Source organism: Sapajus apella, unplaced genomic scaffold, assembly GCF_009761245.1.
Source record: "Sapajus apella isolate SASKATOON/1434 unplaced genomic scaffold, GSC_monkey_1.0 scaffold94, whole genome shotgun sequence".
Lineage (NCBI taxonomy): Eukaryota > Metazoa > Chordata > Mammalia > Primates > Cebidae > Sapajus > Sapajus apella.
Window position 1 is genome coordinate 2,176,060 of NW_022437034.1, and position 24,211 is coordinate 2,200,270.

The window sequence follows — 24,211 nt, forward strand, 5'->3', positions numbered from 1 at the left end:
TCAGTGATTTAAAAACAATTCATTTCTCTCTTTTATCTCACTATCCCAGAGGGTGGGTTGGTATCACTGGGAAACTGGCAAAAACTGGTAGTGAGGTTTTCTTATGCTCAGTGCTGACATCGTAGTGGCATGACCTGTAAGGTCTGCAGGGGGAATAGAGAAGAGAGAAACTAAGTTTTGATCCATTGCATTGTGATTTGAGGTGGGGAACTAGGATGATTTTAGGTTGTATGTGAGAGACATAGGTGAATACGTAGGTTATCCACAGATCACAATGAAAAGTTCATCGAAAATGGTTTCTTGCCCCAAATTTCGTGGATTTTAAATAAATAGCCATATATGACTTAAAGTTCTTATTAAGAGAGCATTGTGTTAGAAATACTGGAAACTATAAATAAGCAAAAGGAACAGGGATTTGTTAATCCCCCCCATCTTCTGCATCCTCCTTCATTCCCCTCTATCCCCCGGAATAATTTATCACCCAGAAATAACTGCTGTGAGCATCTTGGCTAGTTAATGCAGAGGGACTTGTAGTAATTGACAGTTTCTGTTTTTCCTCTTATAGATGAATATGTTTATGTAAATTATAGGTTCTTATATGTAAGTAGGATATTTCCCCATGCACAGAGATGTGCCTATTACTTCTAGGGCCTATGCGTTTACTTTAATAGAGCAATGACTGCTTTTACTCAGAATATTATCTTTGGAATCAGTTTTGTTTTGAGGTATTTGTCTGGCTGTTGCCACCACCTTTTTTGACTTCTTCACCTGTTAATCTAGAATGTTTAGGAGTGTTGCTTTGCTTGTTGCTGTAAGGAATTAATTCACATAGATGCAAGTGGCCCTAGACAGTCATCACTTTCTGAAGAAAACATACATGCTGCATGAAGTGCTTTTCACTGGAAAAGCTGTCATTCATTCCATGACTGTAATGTATAATACTATTTGGGATTAAATGGTGAAGAACCAGTGACCAAGGCTGGGTTTTCAGTTGCACACTAAACCATCATTGCATGAGGTGTTTCTCTAACTATGTTATATGATATGTAAGATGCGTTCTTGACCCTCCAACTGGGACGAAAGGACCTAAGTGAATGATAAAACCTCAGTGCAGTGTAGCATCTCAGAATTAGAAACAATCTTAGAAGTCATGTGATGCAGCTTCTTTTTTTTGAAGGCAAGGTCTCACTCTGACACCCAGGTTGGAGTGCAGTGGCGTGATCTCAGCTTACTGCATCCTTGATCTCTGGGGCTCAGATGATCCTTCCACCTCAGCTTCCTGAGTAGCTGGGATGACAGGCGCATACCACCACCCCTGGCTGATTTTTGTATTTTTTTGTAGAGATGGTATTTTGCCATGTTGCGTAGGCTGGTATCTTAACTCCTGGGCTCAAGGGATCCAACTGCCTGTCTTGGCCTCCTAAAGTGCTGGGATTACAGGCATGAGCCACTGCACCTGGCCTGTGATGTAGCTTCTTATACCCAAGTCTTTTGAAGAGTGTCTCTGATAAGTGGATAGTCAGTCTTCCATCTTTTCTGCTAATGGAATAAGTGAGCAGAAGCTAGAAAACAATACTAGGTGGATTTAGGAATAGTATTGTTAACTCTGATTGCTAACATTTATTCAGCATGTATTACATTTTAAGTATGGGAATACTGTACTTAATTTTCACAAAAACCTTTTGGCATCCTTCTTTTATAGATGAAAAACTAGGCTTATAGAGGGTAACCACAGTAGTTGAGTGGTTGGAGCCAAGTTTGGCCTCAGTTGGTCTGACTTCAGATCCTTCCCTCTTACCTACTTTGTGTGCTTGCCCGTGGTAAGGGCAGAGGTGGCTGACCATTGTGACTGATGGGAGAGGGTCTGTGTGGAGCAGGTGGGGTACGATGGCTCTGGCCTCTAGGGGGCACTTTGGGAAAGGGAGTCTGGGGGAGGAGGAAATCTTTTTTTTTCTAGTGTAGTGCTATCGGAAAATACATGTTTTATTAAATCTTGTTTATTGGGTCGGGCGTTGTGGCTCATGCCTGTAATCCCAGCACTTCGGGAGGCTGAGGCGGGCAGAGCACTTGAGGCCAGGTATTCTAGATCAGCCTGGCCAACGTGGCGAAACCCTGTCTCCACTAAAAATACAAACATTAGCTGGGTGTTGTGGCACTCGCTCGTAATCCTGCCTACTCAGGAGGCTGAGCAAGAGAATTGCTTGAACCTGGGAGGTGGAGGTTGCAGTGAGCTGTTGTTGCACCACTACGTTTCAGCCTGGGCAACAGAGCGAGACTGTCTCAAAACAAAAACACACAAACCAAATTGTGTTTTATTTTCCTTTACATCGCATTTAAGGTGTTATATTGAAATTTTAAAATTTGTGTCTGCAGGTGTAGTGTTACAATCTTTAAATGTCATTTCAGAATAGCTAAAGGGCATTACAGAATATTTGTTATAAAAAGAGGACATTGGGTCGTAGGGTTGAAAGCTACTTGTTTGGACAGTATGCTGTGAGAGAAAACCTGGAGATGACCTAGAGTCCACGTATAACAAGCCGTGAATCTGGACTGAGGGGCTTGGGCTGTCAACCCTCAGTGAGTTCCTGTCTTCAATTTTGTTCTCATTTGATTAGGACAGTTTGCTTGCCTTTTTCCATTTGCTCATATGTGACATGTCGTAGACTGCAGTACTTTCCGCCTGTGTCTCATAGAGAATAAAATGAGTGAGTGTGTTCATCTGCTGAGAGTTGCAATGATGTCAGAGGGAATTCAAGTCAGGTAGTTTTGTAGCAGCCTTTCTCCCCCTTGGCAACCATTCGTTTTATTCATACTCTCCTCTCTGGTGCTAGAGGTGGTATCACTTTGCAAGTTGCCAAATACTTGTAGTTTTTAAGGAAAAGATACTTTATAAAGCCAGGTCTACCCCTTAGGTGGCTTTTTTCTCTTCCCATCAGAAAATGATGACTAAATTAGCTGGTATTCATAGATGAATCAAGGTTAGCATGTGCAGCCTGGTGGTGCTGGGGGGTTTGAGTGATAATTGCTTATCATGGCAGTGGTTCTTGACCAGGATCAATTTTGCCCGCCCCCCCCGGCGACATTTGGCAATGTCTAGAGACTTTTGGGTTGTCACACCTGATGAGTTCTGCTGACATCTAGTAGGTAGAGGTTAGGGATGCAATGAAATACCCTACAATGTACACAGTCTCCTGAACCGAGAATTATCTTGCCTAGAATGTCAGTAGAGCTGAGGTTGAGAAACTGGTCTGAAGTTTCTTACCATAGATACCTACATATCTGTGTAGTCTGTGCTTTCTTATGGGCAGGGGAGTGATTCTTTTCTTGGAGGATAATGTGTCTGTTATTGTCTCACTTGGGGTTATTTTGTACATGGGTCAAGCCTTGCTGCTCAGGAATATATACTGAAGAGTGTGCAGTGTGCATGATCTTCTATAGCAGTGCAGAATTCTTAAGAAATGCTTTCCTTTGCAACATTTCTGCACCACTCTTGTTTTGCAAACAGCAGGCTTCTCTCAGTTCTGTTTTTGGGTACAAAAATTAAATCTTTTCAGGTCCCCGAGCCTCTTTGTCTGTGACTCATGAATCTTTTTCAGGGATGCTTGCTTTCTGAATCTCAAGTGGGATTTAAGTAATAAACTGAAAAAGTGACCTTCGGGGCTCTGTTCTATTGTTAGAGCCTCATGTCTCGTTTGTAGGATTTGCTAGAAGAAAGGGAAAATCACTGGGATGGGTAGATAGGACATTAAAATGTTGGTTGACGTTTGAGTGGCCATTGTAGGATGAGCACTGTATTTCGCATTCTCCTCATGTTATAAGTGAAACAGATCTATAATAATTTCCACAGCCTTGGGTTTAAAGCAAAAGGGAGTTCTAAACAGAATCCAAATCCCAATATTTGGCTTAGCTTTTCAGTCTATGTGTCAGGAATTTTTAGTAATATTTGTCTTCTTAATTAGGTTTTACCCAATCTAATATTATATACAGTTTGTACACATTGGTGGCAGAATTGAGAATCAGCCTGTGGATAAGGATTTCCAAAGGGAATTGATGTGAATCAGTCTGTATGTGTAAACCTACAGAACACAATTACTGAGAGAAAAACCATGCTGTGGGGGAAGGGGAGATAGGGGCCCTCTGAGAAGATGGAATAGCGAAGGCTGTGAGTAGTTTGTGGATATGTCAGTCATATCTTGGCATACTACAGCAGCATATTAGGGGATCAAGGGACTATTTACAAGGCTGAGCAGGTTTAAGGAAAACATCTAGGTAAAACATCTAGGGGCTAGCTAGCAACAGGAGAGCCATTATCACTCTTAAGCCTGTGAGAGGGCAAGGAAGGGAGTTGTTTCTGGAACTTTGAGAGAGTTGAGATGAAGGAGAAGGTAACCTGTAGGAATCCCAGCCAGTGACCCAGCAGGAAGGAAATCAAGGGGAGTAAATACTTCAAAGTCTTTTCCTACCCTCTGATCTGCTATAGCCTCCCATTGGTCTAACCCAACTGGAAACCAAAGGTTAAGAAGTCTGGTTGATATAGGTCAGAGGGTTATATCCGGAGGCACATAGCACAGCTGGAAAAGGCTAGGTGGAGGATCTGGAGGAGGAGATCATCTAGAGGGGAGAACACCCAGCATGCTGGAGTTCAGGTCAAGTTCTTCTTAAAAGGCACAAATGAGGAGATAATTGTTGAACAGAAGCTTGAAGGCAGATAGGATATGGATTGTTATAGAAAGGGCATGTTCTCACTGATTGTAGCAGGATAGATTCAGAGACACACAGTTGCCACAGCTTTGACAAGCCCAGATCTGCTTTGTTCCAGTAGTAGCCTTAGAATCTTAATTACTTGAAGGGCTTTTAGAAGTTCTGCAGTCCAGCTTTCTTGCTGCCTAGGGATCCCTCTACTCCCTGTCAGAAGTGAGTGCTGCATACTTTCTCAGGGAGTTCTTTACACTGTTGTTCAGCTTTACTTTTTAGAAAATTTTTCATGTGTCCAGATCACTGAATGCATCAGCTAGAATTAGGTTTGAGTGTATATAACAAAAACCTAAAGTAATAGATTTTTTTTTAAAGATATAAATGTGTTTCTTTAAAGTAAGGGAAAACTGGCTGGCACGGTGGCTCATGCTTGTAATTCCAACAGTTTGGGAGGCTGAGGTGGGCGGATCACGTGATGCCAGGAGCTCAAGACCAGCCTGGGCAACATGGTGAAACTCTGCCTTTATTAAAAATACAAAAATTAGCTGGGTGTGGTGGTGGGCGCCTGTAATCCCAGCTACTTGGGAGGCTGAGGCAGGAGAATCACTTGAACCAGGGAGGTGGAGGTTGCAGTGAGCGGAGGTCATGCCATTGCACTACAGCCTGGGTAACAGAGTGAGACTCTGTCTCAAAAAAAAAAATAAAATAAAATAAAAAATAAATAAATAAAATAGGACATTAAAAAGTTTATTTATTAGAAATACATAAAAAATAGGACATAAAATATCAAATAAAGAGAAAACAGGAATAGGCAGTTCCTGGCTGGTAAGGCCATTCCTGGGCTTTTGGGGCTCCAGGCTGCTCTGTCTTGTCGTTCCACTATCAGTAGTGCATCCCCTCCTGGCCAGGGTAGCTGCCTGGGGTTCCACCTGTCAGGTTCATGTTTCATTCATGAAGAGGAAGAGGAAAGGGAAAAAGAAGGCCTTGCCTTTCTTTTATAAGTAGAAATTCTTTTGGAATTTATTATACGTGCAGAAGAGTATAGAAAGCACATATCAGCATTTTAATGAACAATATAAAGAAAACAATGATACCAGTTTAGGAAATAAAACATTTACCTCTAATCCCGTACACTTCACTCTGTTACATATATTTCCTTCCTTCCCCTCAAGGGATAACCACTGCTCTGACTTTTAGAATAATTATTCCCTTGCCTTTTCAAAAATAGTGTTAACCACCTGTGTATGCATCCTAAGTTTAGTTTGTTTTTTTTAACTTGATTTACATGGATGTATATGTATTTTTATTTTTGTGATTTTCCTGTGATGCTCAGTATTCATGAGATTCATCCATGTTATTGCATATAGTGTAAGTTCATTCATTTTCATTGCTGTATATATAGTATTGTGTGACTAAACTGCAATTATTCATTTGACTTATAATTCATATTTGGGTTGTTTCCATTTTGAGGCTTTTTCAAACATTATTGTTATGAACTTTCTTATATAACAAGTGATTACAAGTGAAACAGTTTTTCTGGGATTTATGCCTGGGAGTGGAATTGCTGATTGTAAAGGCATACACCCCTAACTTCACTAGATACTGCTGAACTTTTCTAAAGAGGCCAGCACAATTTATACCACTATCAACAATATATGAGAGTTCTTATTTCCACCCAACTGGCAAACCTGATATTTATAAAGCTTCTTTTGCCAATGTAGTGAGCGGGGAAAATCTGATTGTAAATCTCCATATGCATTTCCTGATAAGTGATGTGATTAAGTACCCTTTTAAGTGTTTACCAGCCACGTGGATTTTCTGTTTTGTGGCTGCCTCTTCAAGTCATATGCCTTATCAGTTATTTCTCCTTTTTAGTTCTGTTATTATTAGATTTTGCTGTATATATGCTGAGGTTTTGTTACTAGGTGCATTCAGATTTAAAATTGTTACGTCTTGTAAGTTGACCTTTTCATATAATTTGCCTGTTGACATAACATAATATCAGTTTTTTGTCATGAAATAGGAAACTGCAAATGCATGGTGAATGAATGAGTTGCCTGTTAGTATAGGCAGAAACTACAGAACAATCTTCCTAGCCCATTATTCCGGCTTTATGTATCAGTGATTTGTTCTGTTATTTTGTAAAGTGAATGAGTCATTTTTGAGTTTAAAAAATCATAGGGCTTTCTTTTTTGAGCCCCAGCTTGTGTACAGTAAAAGACACAGATCTTAACTGTGCAGGACAGTTAATATTCATCTATGAATATACTCCCCAGATCAAGATATTAAACATTTCTAGCGCTCTAGCCAGCTTATGTCCCTTCCCAGTTGATACCTACTGAAGGTAATCATTTTTCTCACCACAGGTTAGTTTTGCTGATTATGAACTTTACATAAAATGGAAAAATACAGTAGATGGTCTTTTATGAGTTCCCTTTTTGCTCAACATTGTGTCTGTGAGATTCAGTCATGTTCTTAGGTAGCACTAGTTTTTCTTGCTGATTGCTGTGTAGTGTTACAGTGTATAACTTTATTGTAACTAATTCTATAGTTGTAGGACATTTAGGTTTCCAATTTTTTGGCTATTGTGAATGACAGTGCCGCCTTCCTGAACATGTCTTGGTAAACATAAAATGTAAATAGAGTTGTTGTATGGTAATATGTACTGCTAAACAGATTTCCAAAGTGGTTGTACTAATTTACACTCCCAGAGAGTTTTCATATATAACTTCTGGATTTAGCTTTGGGCAACAGATGTTAAATTTCTGTCATCTGCATACCACACATGGAGGAGAGCCCTGAGAACTCTTTCCTGAAGCTGTATAGACTTTTATTTTATTTTTTTATTTTCATTTTTTCCAAGATAGGGTTTCACTCTGTTGCCCAGGCAGTAGTGCTCCCTGCAGCCTTCAACTCCGGGGATCTAACCATCCTCATTGAGAAGCCTCAGGTTCCCAAAGTGCTGGGATTATGGGTGTCAGCGACCATGGCCAGCCTGTACAGGCAATTTTAAAATGTGAAATGCCCTTCCTTTTCTGTAATTTTCCCAGAGAGTAAAGCCTACTGCATTCTTGTTTATCTAGTCTATAAATATTAATACACATTTGATGGGAACAAAGCAACCTTAGTTCTGTTTGAGTATGAAAAGGGCCCTGTTAAGGGCAGAATTTAAAATATTTGTAGTAGTTAATTCTCAGGTTAAAATCGTAATCTTCTAGAATGCTTTAGATTCTAAGTGACTGTTGTATAGTTACACTTTATACTCAGTATCACGGGACCATGTTGTTTGAAGGCTTTCGCTGAAGCATTTAATTCCATTCTTTTGAATTCATTTCAGCAGATGGGTCTAAAAAGGAATCGATAATTCTGTATTGAGTTCCAGTCTTAATGGCACTGAATCTTTGAGACAATTGAGGCAAATTGAAAATTCTGTTTTTATATTCTTCCAAAATGGGTTGTAAGGCAAATATAAGGATGCCATGATAAGTCTGCTCCTTGTCCGGCTGTACTGGGTCAGAGTGGAAGAAGGCCTAGGATTCTGTTATCCAGTCCTTTCTGAAAATGTTTTCAAATGCTTTCCCAAGAGTCATGACCACGGCAGTAAACAGTCTGTTTGGCTGACTGAAAACATACAGGTTTATGATCTGTAAAGATAGTAACTGATTTAATCCTGTTTTATAGGTAGGCCAGAGGGCACTTGCAGCCTTCTGATTGATTTAGTAGATTGTTGAGGGTTGAGTTGACTTAACATCTTTCTTATAGAACTGAGGAACAGCTCATTATTAAGGTGTTTTATTACCACCATCTGTAAGAAAATAAAATGTAGGTATGGGAATCAAACTACTTAAAGCCTCTCCCAGCTCCTTTGTGACTGTGAAGGTTGCTTTTCCTTATTGCTTATTGAAGAGAAAAGGAGAAGGTTTATCATCAGAGAATTCAGGTTCACTGAATATTTAATGATTGTTTATTATCTGCAGTCATTTTCTTATTACCTTATCTCATTTAATATTCACAATAACACTGTGAGTCGATGGTGGTATCTTTTTTTCTTCTGAACTTTTTGTTGAATTATCCCAATGGCATCTGTTTTTGCAGATGAGCAAAATCCAGCTGCATAGAGGTTTCATGTTGTGCCACACATCAAACAGCTTCTAAGTGAGAGCTAAAATTAGAGCCCAAGGTTTTGATTACCAGTCCAGACTTTCTAGGACGCCACAGCGGCCTTTCTGTAGAACACATTAACATGACTGAAAGAGTCCACAAGAGCAGTGGTGAGGTGTCAGTTCAAGGGAGTACACAAAGGTCACTGTCCTTTTCAGATATCTGGGTAGTTGCGATAGTATGTGCTTAGGAATTGCTGAAAAAAAAAAAAATGTTCTTTAAAAGTTACATCATTTTGGTAGTTAACAGTCCTGATCATCAACTCTTAAAAACGTACCTTTAGACAAGTTATTCTTAGGTAGTTATGGTTGCTTTCGTTTGGAGTCCAGAGCTGTGCTCTCTATTTCTGGAATTACACTTCCCGCTGTCCTTGGCCCATTTAGAAACTTTTTTCAGAAGGCCTTTTACATTTTATTTTTTATTAAAAGAAAGCCTGTGAATCCAAAGAATGTTAGGTGGTTGTTCTTAGCTGAGGGGACATTTGGTGAACACAGATGGAATTGTGAGGTCATGATGCTTTCTTAAGTGTACTGCTCTCACAATTGTGCAGCCATCGCCACGATCAATTTTAGGATGTTTTCCAAAGAAACCCAGTACTCACCGTCACTTCTTTATTTCCTTCCCTCCGGTCCTCGGCAGCTACCAGTCTACTTTCTGTAGATCTGCTTAAAGTCAGGACACTTTATGTAAATAGAATCATACAGTAACTATGTGGTCTTTCCTGATTGACTTTTTTCACTTAATGTTTTTAAGGTTCATCCATGAGGTAGCATGGGTCAGAACTGTGCTCGTTTTATTGCAGTTATGGGGCTTTTCCTACAGAATTTTAAGTAATGGATATATCTCACAGTGTCTCTTGTTCTCACCTACAGGAGACACAGGGATCCTGGGCTTACTTTACTTGTATAGGACCTTTTGTAATATCGAGGCTATTTCTGTGATTTACTGTAGAACAGAAGTTATTAACTAGGGAATATGGACTGCCTTTAGGATGTCCTGAATTCTTCCTAATTACATAAGGTTATGTTCACAAGCATTTTCTGGGGGTTGGAGGAGTCTGGGGAACAGTGAAGATCTCTAGCTTTTGCTAAAAGGTAATTTTCAAAAAGTAAAATCCTGACTCTCATACAGATATAAAATGAATGTACGTTGAAGATTTTATTTTACTCCGAAAGAGGAAACCAGGCAGATGTTATAACTAGTTCAAAGGAGAAGTCCAAAGAGCTGCTCATTTATAGATCAGGAATATGAAATGAATGTGCAGATGGAGGCAAAATTACCATCTCTCCTACAGAGAGGAAAGTCAGCTGAACCCTCACCTGACAAGGCAGAATTTGTGTATTTAGAGATGTAGATTAGTTTGCATTGCTATCAGTTATCTACAGCTTTCATAGTTGTAAACAGCCTTCTCATAATCAGAATCTGGTAACCCGGAGGGGTGTCCCAGATAATGCATAATTTTTCCTTGGAAGCCGTAGGGAAAAACTCTCTCAAAGGTGTTTTTTCTCTACTCTCACACCACAGCATTCAACACAGAAGACTTCTATGACCAAATGTGTAGGTTTTTTTCCCCCACACTCTAAGCAGCAGACATCACTGGAGGTAGCATCAGATCCCATGGGTTGAAGGCTCAGTCCCCAAGACTCCCCCACCCCCAACCCATCGCAAGTCTGATCCTTTGAAACGTCTGACTGACTGTCTGCAGGGTGAGGTTCCCATGACCTCTTATTTGGGTTTGATTAATTTGCTGTAACAGTTCACAAAGGGAAACATTTAACTTAAGTTTACAGGTTTATTTTAAGGGATATTGCAAAGGTTACAAATGAAGAGATTCATGGGGCGAGGCATAGGGGAAGGGGTTCAGAGCTTCCATCCCCTCCCTGCATGTGCCACCTTCCGGGAACCTCCGTGTGTTCAGCTATCTGGAAGTGCTCTGAACCCTGTCATTTTGGGTTTTTATGGAGGCTTCATTACATAGACAGGATTGACAACCATGTAGAAATGTGACTGGACACAGGGGCATGACCTCATGCTAATAGGCTGACCAGAAATCCAGCAAGGCCTGTCTGTTTAGGTTCTCCTTGGCCTTTCTGTGCAGCCTTCCTTCCTCCAGAATATGGGGCACGACTCTCTTAGGAATGAACATTTTTTGACCCACTATTGGACTAGAGTCTTGCCTTAAGGCAGGTAAAATGAGGAAAGGAGAAGGTCGAGAGAGATTCTGTTTCCTGAGGCCCAAAGTGCCCCAGCATTATAACAAAAGATTGTAACAAAGGCGCTGGGGGTCATGAACCAGGAACCATGGATGTAAACCAGTGTATACATAGAACATCACAGAAGCACACTTTCCCCCTCACTTTCAATAGATTATCAAAAAGTCTGAAACTGTTCCAAATATTAATTTTAAATTAAATTTACTCAGCTTCTTCAGCTTTTAAAAGTAGGTCCTTGGTAATTTCGAAGGTACACTTTCCATAGGGTGTTTATATAGGTTGAAGGTCAGAGACCCAGGGATAGGTCCCTGCTTATTCTTTTGAGCAGGCTTACGTGTTGGGAATCTCCAGAGAAATAACTTTAGTTAGGTTACACTTCTCAGCAAATATTCAATATTTTTCAATTCTTACAGCAGTGTGACTGTTGTAGGGAAGGAATTTCTATAAGTGGTTATGAAAAGTCATAAGTGTCTTAACTCTGTGACAAAGATAGAGAATTCTCTTAGTAAGATAAGTATGGGACGGGAGAAGTCGGCTAACCTCTGCCCTTCTTCCCCAGTTGTGATATGCTCAGAGAAGTTAGGACTTCTTTCTGTGTGAGAAATATGGATCGTTGCCACTGGATCTTGCTTATTATCCATGAAGTTATCATTTCTAGTGTTCAGAGAATGATGAACCTTATTCGTACTTTGAAATATAACCTTTATACATGTGCACAGTGGTTCATTTAGCTATTTATTGTTAGAGATTCTGGGAGTTCATAGCAAACTTAGCAACATTCCATGTGCAAATTTGTATATTTTTCCCCTCATATCTTACCTGCTTGCCTTAGGCTGGGAGGAGGACAAAATCTGTAATTGCTCTTACCTCTGTGTCCCTCACTGTGTGTTCCTCCGCTTATTGAATTTAGTTTTATGCATTTTAGTCTTCTCCACTAGTATATGCTCCACCTGGTACTTTTAAAAATGCATTTCAGAAGAGAGGTGCTCAGAATTGTTACTAGGTAGATCTAGCATGTGCCTTCACTTGATGCCTTGTCCTGACCACAAGTGAGTTAATAGAAGTGACCATTTAGCAGTGTTTCGGGCTCAGTTTTTAGGAGCCTAGAAGCTTTGGTTTTCCATGAGTGCACTTCTGATGACTTGAGAACATTTCATATTTGTGTCTTTTCTGTGGCCCAGATGGTTTTGTTATTTCAGGGGTGGAAGGATGCTTTGCCTGAATACTCCTGTGCTAAGTGTGGAGCAATTAGTGCTTGGGGAGTAGTACTGTGCATACTTATCTGATAAGGCATGGCTAGAAGGGAAAATATAGACTCTTAAGTTTTTTGAGAGGAACTCCTCAGATGCTGGATCTCTTGACTCAACGTAGTGGAATTTTGGGGGAAGCATGTGGTTGGCTTTTTGTCTCCTAGGAAATGATGATTCAGTTTCCTCAGATGTTTCTCACAGTCACTACTGTTGCTTGGAATGGCTGTTTGGTTTTGTTGCTCAATTCTTACTTCTTTAACAACCCAAGGGAATTTTCCCTTTGGGGTTGTGATGTGTTTTTAATGATAAACTTTACTTCCTTTTGAGGCTTTAAAGACAGTAGTGTTTTCTTACCTGTTTACTTTGCACTTTGAAGTTCTATAGACTGTATTATGAAAGAAAATTAGCTTAAATTAGCATTGCTTTCTTTTTTTTTTTTTTTCAGGACAGAAGTTGGTAAGAATAAATATACTAACTCTCTGAGTCTCTTCTGTATTTTTTAACTTCACTCCCTAATCTGAGGCTCAGTCCTTAGAGTAACATTTGATCTTAAAACTCTTAAGGCAGTGGGTGAACTGGGTAGAACAGATTTTTCTCTTTCTCAACAGCCCATTCCTGCTTTAAAGCTCAGGTTTATGGTCCTTCTGGAAAAAATATTAAGTGTTGAGTAGTTCAGGAAAACACAAAACAAATTCTTTCTTCTTTGCAGGATTGTGGGGTAGAAGATTTTGATTTTTATTAATATCTGGCCAAAGAATAAATATTAGCCAGGAACAACGAATTGATATCTAGTAGAGTGACATGACTGGGCCCTCACTGTTAACCAGGGAAGCTTGGTGGATCTTTTCCTACTACTTGAATGCCAGCTTGGTGATGGAGTGTCAGTAGTATAAGTCAGCTATTGGGTCATTTTTTAATAGAAGAAAAGGTTGAAGAAGAGAAGGGATTCTTAAGTAGGGTTGCCTATGAGAATCACCCGAGGGAGGTTTACAAGATACACATTTCTGGGATCCATTCTGTACTCAGTGATGCTCTGGGTGGGATATTCTGACCCAAGAAGATGATTCATCCAGGAATCATGCTTCTTGTGGTGGTAGGGGGGAACCTGCAGGAGCCGAGGCAAGGATCTGAGGCCTCAGTCTACTCTCATATAAATATAGAATTAGAAAAGAATTAAAGATATAGCTACAGTTACTCCTATATATAATCATAATCACATAGCTATTCACATGTAATCATAAATATAGACATATATAGTCATATAACCTTTAATCTTACTAATAAGTCTCAGGTCAAGAAGCATGGGACTGAAGTGGCATTGGAAAAAGAGGTGACCCGAAGGCAAGATGCTCTAAGTCCTCTGTCATGCTTGCGTAAGGGTGTGTGCTGGAGGATGCCTCGGCTGTGTGGCAGCTCCAGCGCTGTGAAAGTGCCTGCTGTTTAGCCAGCTAGGGAAGGAGACGTCCAAAATGGCTGAGACATCTCCTTCCTTGGGGAAGTTAGGAGAAAACTCTGCTCTTCCAAGCTCTTGTGGTAGGCCTGACGGTTGTCAGGGAGACCCACAGACATCCGGGGGCTTAACTGTCTCTATGTGATGCTGTGCTTCAGCGGTCACGTTCCAAGTCTACTTTCATGTTCTGCTTCTGTGCCTGGTTCCTCTCTTTCTCAGAAGATGAGAATTAGTAATAGTAACATAAATCTTAGTGACTTTGTTATTTTTTGACAAGTATGAAAAAAGTGCTGATGTCTTAAGTTTTCTCCTTGCCTCGACTTCTTGAAAATCCTGAGCCCCCATCTTCAAGACATGTGATTTACCTGACCCTGTCACTGACCACCATTACCTCATCCTACCTACCCTTCCCCTGCTTCATATTCAATAAAAGAGTGTCCAGGCACTCAGGACCACTGCTGGACTCCACGCTTTGGCTGGCAGTGGACCCCTGGGCCCAAACTCTCTTTTCTCTCTCTTTGTGTCTTGTGTCTTTATTTTCACAGTTGTTCATCTCCACATCAGCAGGGAGGGGCTCACAGGATCCTTTAGGGCTGGACCCTACATTCTTGGATGATATTGTTGTACCCCACTGGTTTAATGGAAAGAATATTGAACAAGAAATGAGATTCTTATGGGGGCTATGCCTCTAGTTTGAAACCAGGGAAGGCACATTTTTGTGGTAATCTATGGCCTCAGTTGTTTCATCACTGAAAGGGATCGGACTCTAGGTGGTCTCTAAGGTTCCTTCAAACCAGGAACATTTTGGGATTTTGAAGACAACGCTTCTGAAGTACCTTTCACACTAATTTCTTTCAGTCTTTCTTTTGTAAGCAGATAAATAGTATGAGTGTAAGTCTCTAGCTCAGAGAAGAATGAAGTTTGCAGTTCGAGAAGGCCATGCAGTTCACTTCCCCAAAATGCTCAGCCCTTGTAGGACACTAAGATTATCTGGCAATTCTGTATGCCTTCACTGGGAGTGTAGTGAAGATGAGGGTGTTTCCTTTGGCTCTTGGAGTAAACTAGCTGTCAGGACTATGAGAACTGTTGGTCTTCTGATTTGTGCTGCTGATAGTTTGGTTGTGGAAAACTAAGCAGTGGAAAAAACAATGCATTTTGAACCAGAAGATTTGAGCCCTGGCTCTGCTATTTCTAAGCTTTGTGACCTATAGGCCTCAGTGTCTTCATCTGTGAAGGACAGATTCAGCTCTGATGGCCTATGATGTGGTGAACCTTATGAACTTGTTGGCAGAGTGCCACTATGTGCAGGGTCCGGTTACAGATAACGAGCCATTCTCCTCTGCAGATTCAATACACTGCCGCTGTGTCTTGCTAAGCTTAAATAGGTGAGATGTGGGAGAGGGGAGGCAGAAATGTCCTAGGATCTTGCAAAACAAAACTGTCAAAAGTATAGGCAGTATCATAATTATTTTACTTTTTTTGAATAAATGTTGAAGATGCCGTTTTAGGCAGTGTAAGATGTAAGACTTATATCCTCCTCCTAATTGGTATTCTTATCTTCACCCAGTACCATAGAAAGTTCATATATTAAGATTATTTGGTTATTCTCCCTAACTAGAGTTGAATCCTTTCCTTCTGGGACAAATCAGCTCACAATGCAATTGGCTAATGCAGTTGAGAAATACCCTGGGTTGAGGCATACTGGATACGTGGCACGTTAGAAATGCAAAGAAGACGTTGTACAGGAGAGTGAAGGTGAACTTTCTGCAGGGAAGTAGCTTTCCTAGAAACCTGACTTTATAGTGAACCTGTAGAGATCGGTAAAATCATTAGGGCATGCTGTTTTGGACACTTCCTCAAGTGAATAAGACTTAGATTCAGGGTCCTGGGTCTCTGTTGTGGTCCAGCAAGCCACATTCAGACCAGGAGGCAGTTTGAGAGGTACAGTTGTTATGGAAGCCTGAGAAAACTGGTTTGTGTGCACTTCAGTTTTGACCATACAGCCTTCACTTACTTAGCATTGTGTAATAATCCACTGAGGAAAATTGCTACATTTTCCTTGGCAGGAAATCTGTGTGTCTGTGGCAGTTCAGAAATTATTTGTAGAATGGGTCAGCCTGTCAGCAGGAATGTTTTTCTTTGATCTTCAGCCTATTTTTCTTTAATGTGAACAGAACAGTGAAGAGAATACATTGGAATATCTTGTTGGTTTCCTGTTTGGCTTTACTTACAGCTCTTTGGTTTTCTTCTTTTAGGTCATACTTTTCCAATTAATATTTAGATATTTATAATGTTTGGAAGCCCTGAGAGATGGTTCCAGATATCTTGTGGAATTCAACCCTGAGTGTGAAGTCCTAACTTTGTCACATTCTATCAGTTTGACTAAGCAAGTCACTTAACATTTCTTGACTTCAGTTTTCTCCATCTATAAAGTTACACTGCACATTCTCTTTCGTTTTCTTTTCTGTTGAGATAGAGTCTTGCTCTGCTGCCTAAGTTGGATTGGAGTGCAGTGGCATGCTCATGGCTCAGTGCAGCCTCAAACACCTGGGCTCAAGTGATCCTTCTGCGTCAGCCCACTGAGTAGCTGGGACTACAGGAGTGTAACACCATATCTGTTTTTTTTTTTTTTTTTTTTAATTTTTAAAAAATTTTTTGTAGGGATGGGATCTTGTTATGTTGCTCAGGCTGGTCTTGAACTCCTGACCTCAAGGGATCCTCCTGCCTTAGCCTCCCAAAATGCTGGGGTTACAAGTACTTTATAATGTATAAATGGCCTGTACATTCTTAATCTAATAGCCTCATGAGGTTATTAAATAAAGTAACATGAAAGCCATTTAGAGTTTTAAGTTGTATAAATATTACCGTGTGTTCTCATTAATTAAATTAAATCTTAAGAAATTTAAAAAATAAAATTTTTATAAAATAAGTTTATTTTAAAAATTTTAATTTAGTTAAAATTTAATGCTTTTTTTCTTTTCTTTTTCTTTCTTTTTTTTTTTTTTTTTTTTGAGACAGAGTCTTGCTCTGTTGCCCAAGCTGAAGTGCAGTGGTGTGAGCTTGGCTCCCTGCAACCTCTGCCTCCAAGGTTCAAGTGATTCTCATGCCTCAGCCTCCTGAGTAGCTGGAAGTACAGGCATACACCACCATGCCTGGCTAATTTTTGTATTTTTAGTAGAGATGGGGTTTTGCCATGTTGGCCAGGCTGATCAGGTGATCCACCACCTTGGCCTACCAGAGTACTCAGATTACAGGTGTAATAAATTGGTGCTGAAGTAATTTAATAATTTTTGTATTTTTAGTAGAGACGGGGTTTTGCTCAAACTTCTGACCTTAGGTGATCCACCTGCCTTGGCCTCCCAGAGTGCTGGGATTACAGGTGTGAGCCACTGCGCTTGGCCAAATTAAAAAGTTAATACTTTTCAAGTGCTTCACTCTCTCCTGTGCATGTTGTCATGGCTTCTTCTTCTAAATTAGTTTTATTTCCTCTGTAATCAGAGTGTCACCAAATCTTTAAGTTTTAGAGGGAAAAGTTTTTAGTGAAACGTGTGGGTGAACTCTGATCCCTGTAAAATAGTGCCTTCATACAGTAGGCACTCCAAAAATAATTGTTGAACGACTGAAACTGTTAAATAGCAGTAGGCATATTTGTAGCAGAGAGAACGTTACAGAGCAGAGCTCTTTATAGGTTGGCATGTAGATAGCTCTGAGAGACTCCCTGAATGGAGATGCCATTGCTTTTGAATAAAACAAATATACATGGTGCCTTAGTCCATTTTCTGCTGTGATAGCAGAATACCACAGACTAGGTAATTATAGACAGTAGAAATTTATTTGGCTTGTGGTTCTAGAGGCTGGGAAATCCAAGAGCATGGCACTGATACCTGGTGAGTGCCTTCTTGCTACGTAATAACATGGTAGAAGGGCAAGTGAGCACATGAGCTAGAGATGGGCCAAGACATCATCCTTTATCAGGAGCCTACTTCCAAGATAAATGGCATTAATCCACTCATAAGGGCAGAACCCTCCTGATCTAAATCACCTCTTAAAGGTCCCATCTCTCAACACTGTTACAATGGCAATTAAATTTCGACGTAAGTTTTAGGGCAGACATTCAAATCATAGCAGGTAGTTAGCCCTGTTGAATAATGGAGAAAGTATTGTATTAGCTCCAAGGAAGGATGCGTCGTCCAGATGGCTTTCCTCTTTTAGTAATGTTTATTTGTAGAGCGTTTCTTTAGGTATAAATTGGTGCTGAAGTAATTTAATAAGGAAAAAATATCCCTGCCTAATTGGTATTTGGTCATTAGCAGTACCAGTTCTTTTTTTTTCTTTTTTTTTTTTGAGACGGAGTTTCGTTCTTGTTACCCAGGCTGGAGTGCAATGGCGCGATCTCGGCTCACCGCAACCTCCGCCTCCTGGGTTCAGGCAATTCTCCTGCCTCAGCCTCCTGAGTAGCTGGGATTACAGGCACGTGCCACCATGCCCAGCTAATGTTTTGTATTTTTAGTAGAGACGGGGTTTCACCATGTTGACCAGGATGGTCTCGAGCTCTTGACCTCGTGATCCACCCGCCTCGGCCTCCCAAAGTGCTGGGATTATAGGCATGAGCCACCGCGCCCGGCCTCAGTACCAGTTCTTAAAGAAGGTTTTTTGGAGGTAGCAGGGGATGGATAGTGCTACTGTTGGAATTTTGCTTATGAAATCTTTTGCTCTCTTGAAGTGATTTGGAGATTAAAAGAATTTAGTATCATTGGGGATAGCTGTGGTCTACTGTCAGTAAGAAAGTAATCATGATTGGATATCCTGGGCACATTACTTCAGATCATATTCCTAACCTCACAAAAATGTTAAGAGAATAAATCGTAAGTATACAAAGCACTGAGATTGTGTAGAGTGGAAAATAACATTAGTGTTATCTCCCTCACTGTATTACACAACCACATTCTAAATTTAAGGAAGCCAGAAGTAAAATTGCTCTGAGGCACTGGTTTTAAAACTGCAGATTATGATCCATTTAGAAGGACACAAAATCAATAGTAGGTGAAGCTTTAAAAAATGATGGAAGAAATAGAAATGTGAGTACATTACAATTAATAAGGTGTTAAGTATTTTGGAAACTTTGGTTTTGGGTCTTACTGTTTCTACATGTATTAGATTGTGTTGTAAAATACATTTCTGTGTGAATGTATTTTATAACACAATCTCACACACATAGAATCTAATAGACATATTAGAAGTTTGAAACTCGTGGTCTGACAAGTATTATACCCCAAATTGACAATATTTGTCGCCTTCTGCTGTCAGGTACATTCATGAAAGGATCTTGGTCCCTTAAAGTGAAGGCTGAAAGAGTTTGATGTCATTTGGGAGAGTGGGCTACCAAACTCCCATAAATTCTAGGAGCTGACTTTTGTCTAGTGATTAGGATTATTGAGTACTATTTTGATGCCTTTTGGGCATCATCTGAAATGTAATGATTGGACTGGAAATGGAATAAACAAGAGAAAGGCTAGTTTACTCATGATTTGACAATAGCTCTTTAAAGTAGTGAATATTATGAATATTCCTACACTAAGGTTTATCAGAGTTTGTTTTTTTCCTTTAATATTATACTTTTAAAAATACTTATTATATAATTTACTATCATTCACTGGGCAAAGAATTTTTTTTGTTGGTTTTTTTGTTCTAGAGGAATACCTTTCCAATTTTATAACAGTGAAGGAAGGAATGTTTTGCTTGTAGAAACTGTAACTAAAACTACTGTTCTGTGAAGCAAGGGTTGGAGATAAGCACCCTGTCCCCTGTCCCCACCCAGGCACACACATATCCAGATACAGCTTATTTTGACTGTATTATTCTTGTGCTTCTTCTTCTAGATAAAGACATAAAGGTTGGAGAGATAATTAACCTGGAGTTGCACACTAAGCTCGTGGTCTTCATGGATGATCATTCATAGTTCTTGTATTTCCAGAGACAGAATACATTAATAAAGTTGAAATAAACAGAAGCCTAAGAATTATAACTATATATATGCAGAGATACATAGGCAAAAAAAGTACTGCTATAAGTAAAAAGACATAGTGGGAATAGTAATTATAATCACATTAACTTCTGTGCCACCTCTCTCTAGATCAGGAGTGTCTAATCTTTTGGCTGTCCTGGGCCACATTGGAAGAAGAATAATTGTCTTTGGCCACACAGAAAATACACTAACACTAATGATAGCTAAAAAAATAATAATAATAATTGCAAAAACATTTCAGAATGTTTTAAGAAAGTTTACAAATATGTTCTCGGCTGCATTCCGAGCTGTCCTGGACTGCATGTCAGACAAGCTTGATCTAGAGGTTTATCTATAGTCATGACCTAACTATATAATTTTAGTATGTTATACATGGTACCAAATATTCAAGGTAGATCCTGCCAAGAACATAAATTGTAAAAAGGAAACTCTTGGGATGCTGCTGGATTGTAATGTGTTAATCCTCTGCCCATGAATACTGAAAATCAAGAATTGAAAAAGTACTGAATACTGAGTCAAGAGCCATGTGTTCCTAGACTCCACTTAATCACAAGCATGTCTGTAAGAGCATAGGCATGTCATTTCACTGTGGGGTCTCTGCTTGTAAAGTGAAAATGTTAGACTCGATCTCCCAGATTCCCTTCAGCTCTTAGATTCTGTGCTTCCCAAGGGCTGGAGTATTGCATCAGGACCCAGCCTGGGGTTTGTGCCGTTTTCAAGGCCCTAAGGAACTGCATCATCTTTTATTCCAGGGAGATAGGATACGTTACTCCACAGAGCCCGATAATGCAGTGAGCTGTTGGTGTTGTAAGTTGCATCTTCATTGGGGACTGAGCCTAGGTTGTTTTAGTAACCTAGAAGGAACTTAGAATGATGCCAGGAGATGTAATTTCTGTGATCAACTAGTTACCTCCTCAAAAGCTTGTCAGGACCCATCCAATTGGACTGTCATTTTGTCTTTGGTGTTAAAGAATTTAGATACATCTCCTTTTAAAGGATTCCCTTTGAATTTAAGGATTGCCATTATCTTCTTAAGAATCCAAGTAAATACAAAAAATATATATTATTGCTGAATATAATTTTTTAAATGTTAACGAGGAATGTCTTTGTATTTTTAAATGTTAGTGAGGAATGTCTTTATATCTTAATTTTAAGGCTTTTAAAAATTAGGTTGCATTTGCTGGTTCTTTGCTGTCTCCCTAAAACTGGTTATATCACTTTTTTGTTCAGTGCTGTGAATTGTTGATAATATCTGTAGTCATCTTTTGACAATGGTAACCTATTTTCTGGGTGAATTAGGAATTTGTATCACCAGAAGAAAAGCTAATCTGAATGATTGTTCTTTCATCATCTCATTCATACACAGCATTTAACCATCTGGCTTGACCACAGCTTTCACACTAGACAAGTCTATGTAATGATAGACATCATGACATACCTTTGATGATAGACTCCTCTGATCTTTCCCAGGTTTTGGCTGGTATTGCCATTGTTTTGGATAGAGGTTGTTGATGTAACAGTGGGCTCTGGGGAATGACCACCAAGAACTATTGGGGAATTGCAGATAAACTGTCTCCATGGATAGCCCTCCAGGGAGCTTAATAGTTGTCTAATGTTAATTACCTTATACCACAGTCTAATTACTAAGAGTATTGTCTGAGTCCATTCAGGCTGCTGTAACAAAACACCATAAACGTGGTAGCATATAAGCAACAGAAATCCATTTCTGTCAGTTCTGGAGGCCGAGAAGCCCAAGATCAAGGCAGCAGCAAATATGGTGCCTGATGAGCCCTGCTTCCTGGAAGGTGGCCTTCGTAAAAGTGGTTCATAGAAAATGTCTTCTCACTGTGTCTTCATATGATAGAAGGGGCAAATTTGCTCTCTGGGAATCTCTTTTACAAAGTCACTAACCTTATTCACAAGGCCTCTGCCTTTGTGATCTAATGACTCCCTCCTCAAAGACTCCCTCCTCCTCTCACCATCAGCTTGAAGGTTAGGCTTTAACATACAAATTTTGGGGAAGGGCATAAACATTCAGTCCACTGCAGGTATAAATGTTTTCAACAAACATTTGTTGAGTATTTGTTCTTTTTCTAAGCTTTCATGCTCCTACTAGAACATTGTATGTGGATATCCAATAGGAATGTTAGTATCATTATCTTTTTCTCAAAACATCTTCTACCTTCGTTACGTTCCCTTCCTCTTCTAGTCTTACCATAGTTAATAATGATATTAGCTATTAACATCATAGTTAACCCGTCTCTCGAACTTGAACTTGAAAATTTTGAATAATTTCTATACTCACACCTGGTAAAATGACTCATATACTTAAAAATCCATGCCTTTTGTTTTGTTTTATTGCTCTTGTTTGTAATTTACTTATTTTTACTTGATACTGTGTTCTGGAAATATTTTCGTGTAGTTCATGTAGATCTGTCTTCTTTTTAACGTTTCCTAGTATGGGTACATAAAATACATGTATTATAGTTTATTTAACTATTGTTCTCTGGATAGACATTTACATTATTTTTTTCCTTTTGTTACAGAGAATACTGAAATGAATATCCTTGAACATGTTTAGTTGTATGCATGTGCAAATATGTAGATGTCAAAAAGTAGGATTGCTAGGTCAAAATGAATATACGTTTAAAATGTTAATAGATACCAACACATTGCTTTACAAAAGTTCCTATCAGTTTTTCTAAGTCTTTTTAAAATATGGACTACATTAGCCCAGTCTTGCATTTCTGTTAAGAAATACCTGAAACTGGGTAATTTATAAAGAAAAGAAGTTTAATTGGCTCATGATTCTGCATATTTGTGCAGACATGGCTTCAATATCTGCTTCTGGTGAGGCCTCAGGAAGCTTGCAATCATGGTGGAAGGTGAAGTTTAAGCAGGCACGTCACATGGCAAGAGTAAGAGCAAGAAAGAGGGGAGAGGTTCCAGACTTTTAAACAACCAGATCTACATGAGCTAACTGAGAAAGAACTCATTTATCTCCAAGAGGATGGTGCCAAACCATTCATGGAAGATGTCCCCCATGATCCAGTCACCTCCCTCCAGACCTCATCTCTAATATTGGGAATCATACTTCAACATGAGATTTGGAGGATAGGCATCCAAACCGTGTCATGGACCCAGTATACTTCTCCCAGCCTCAGGGCTCTGATTTCAGTGTTTACTCACTTACTTGGGCACTGTCAGCCACTGTCCAAGTTTGTATTCAGTATAAATTGTGTGCTGGGCACTCTGCCACATGTTGGGGATTTAGCACAGGATGGCACAGAGATGGTCCCTGCCATCGTGTAGCTTACACTTTACCACATAGAACTTTTGCCATACGCAGACTCTCTTTATGCACTTGCAGCTGCAATCCTCTCTTCCGGGTGTGACCTTGTTCCTTTTAACTTTTCTACCTAGAGAATTTTCTTTTACCCTTTTAACTGGCTTAAATTTTACCCTCTGTCGTTATTTTTATCCCTTCTTAGTTAGATGGGCCTTCCTCAGTGCTCCATCTTGGCGCTCATATGCCTTTTGTGGCTATTCCCCTGAGGAGTTTTCGTGATTTGTTTTTATATGTGTGGGCCTTTGTGTGTGTATAGACACATGTCTAACTCTTGGATTAGATTGTAAACTCACTATAGACTTGGAACTATGATATGTACCTGAACACTTCCCTAGCTTACTGCCTTCAGCCCTGGAAATGCTTAATCAATATTGATTAAGTGAATGAATAACAAACTATAAAACGACCTTAGTTTGTACAGGGCACTGTAGGGGATTGTAGATATGAATAGAACTGGTCTGTCTTAAGGGACCTAACCATATAGTCAGGGAGATAAGAAACAGATGAGTAGACTGCAAGGCAGGTTGTGATAAGCTCTGTATAGGACTTATCACGGATGAGTGCTGGAGGAGAATTTAAAGGGAGAGAGGAATTCTCCTAAATGAGATACTCTGATAAGTTTACAGAGAACTGGATTTTTTTTCTTTCTTGTACCAGATGTTGTGAGGAATGTACATGCTGATAAGATACTGTTGCTGATTAAGAGATTTATAGTGAATTAAGGCCTTAGAGCAGGCATCAGTAAATTGCGGCCTATGGGCCAGATCTGGCTATATGCCTGGTTTTATATGGCCCATGTGCTAAGAATGATTTTTCCATTTTAAAAATTGTTAAAAGAATATTATTTTGTGAACATGAAAATTATATGAAATTCAAATTTTTGTGTCCATAATTACATTGTGTTGGAACACAGCCATGTTCATTTGTTGACGCGCTAAATGTGACTGTATTTGCGCTCCAGCAGCAGAGATGAGTAGCTGTAAAGGAGAGCCTTTGGTTCACAACAGTTAAAGTATAAAATCATTTAGTATCAGGCTCATTCCAGAACCAGTTTGCTGACCACTGGGG

General features: G+C 39.6%; 1 protein-coding gene across 1 annotated transcript in view; it reads left to right on the plus strand.

Moving 5' to 3' along the window:
- The window catches only part of SGPL1 (sphingosine-1-phosphate lyase 1), a 62,610-nt gene that overhangs the window by 2,729 nt on the left and 35,670 nt on the right, over positions 1 to 24,211 (plus strand). The gene's annotated exons all lie outside the window — the stretch shown is intronic.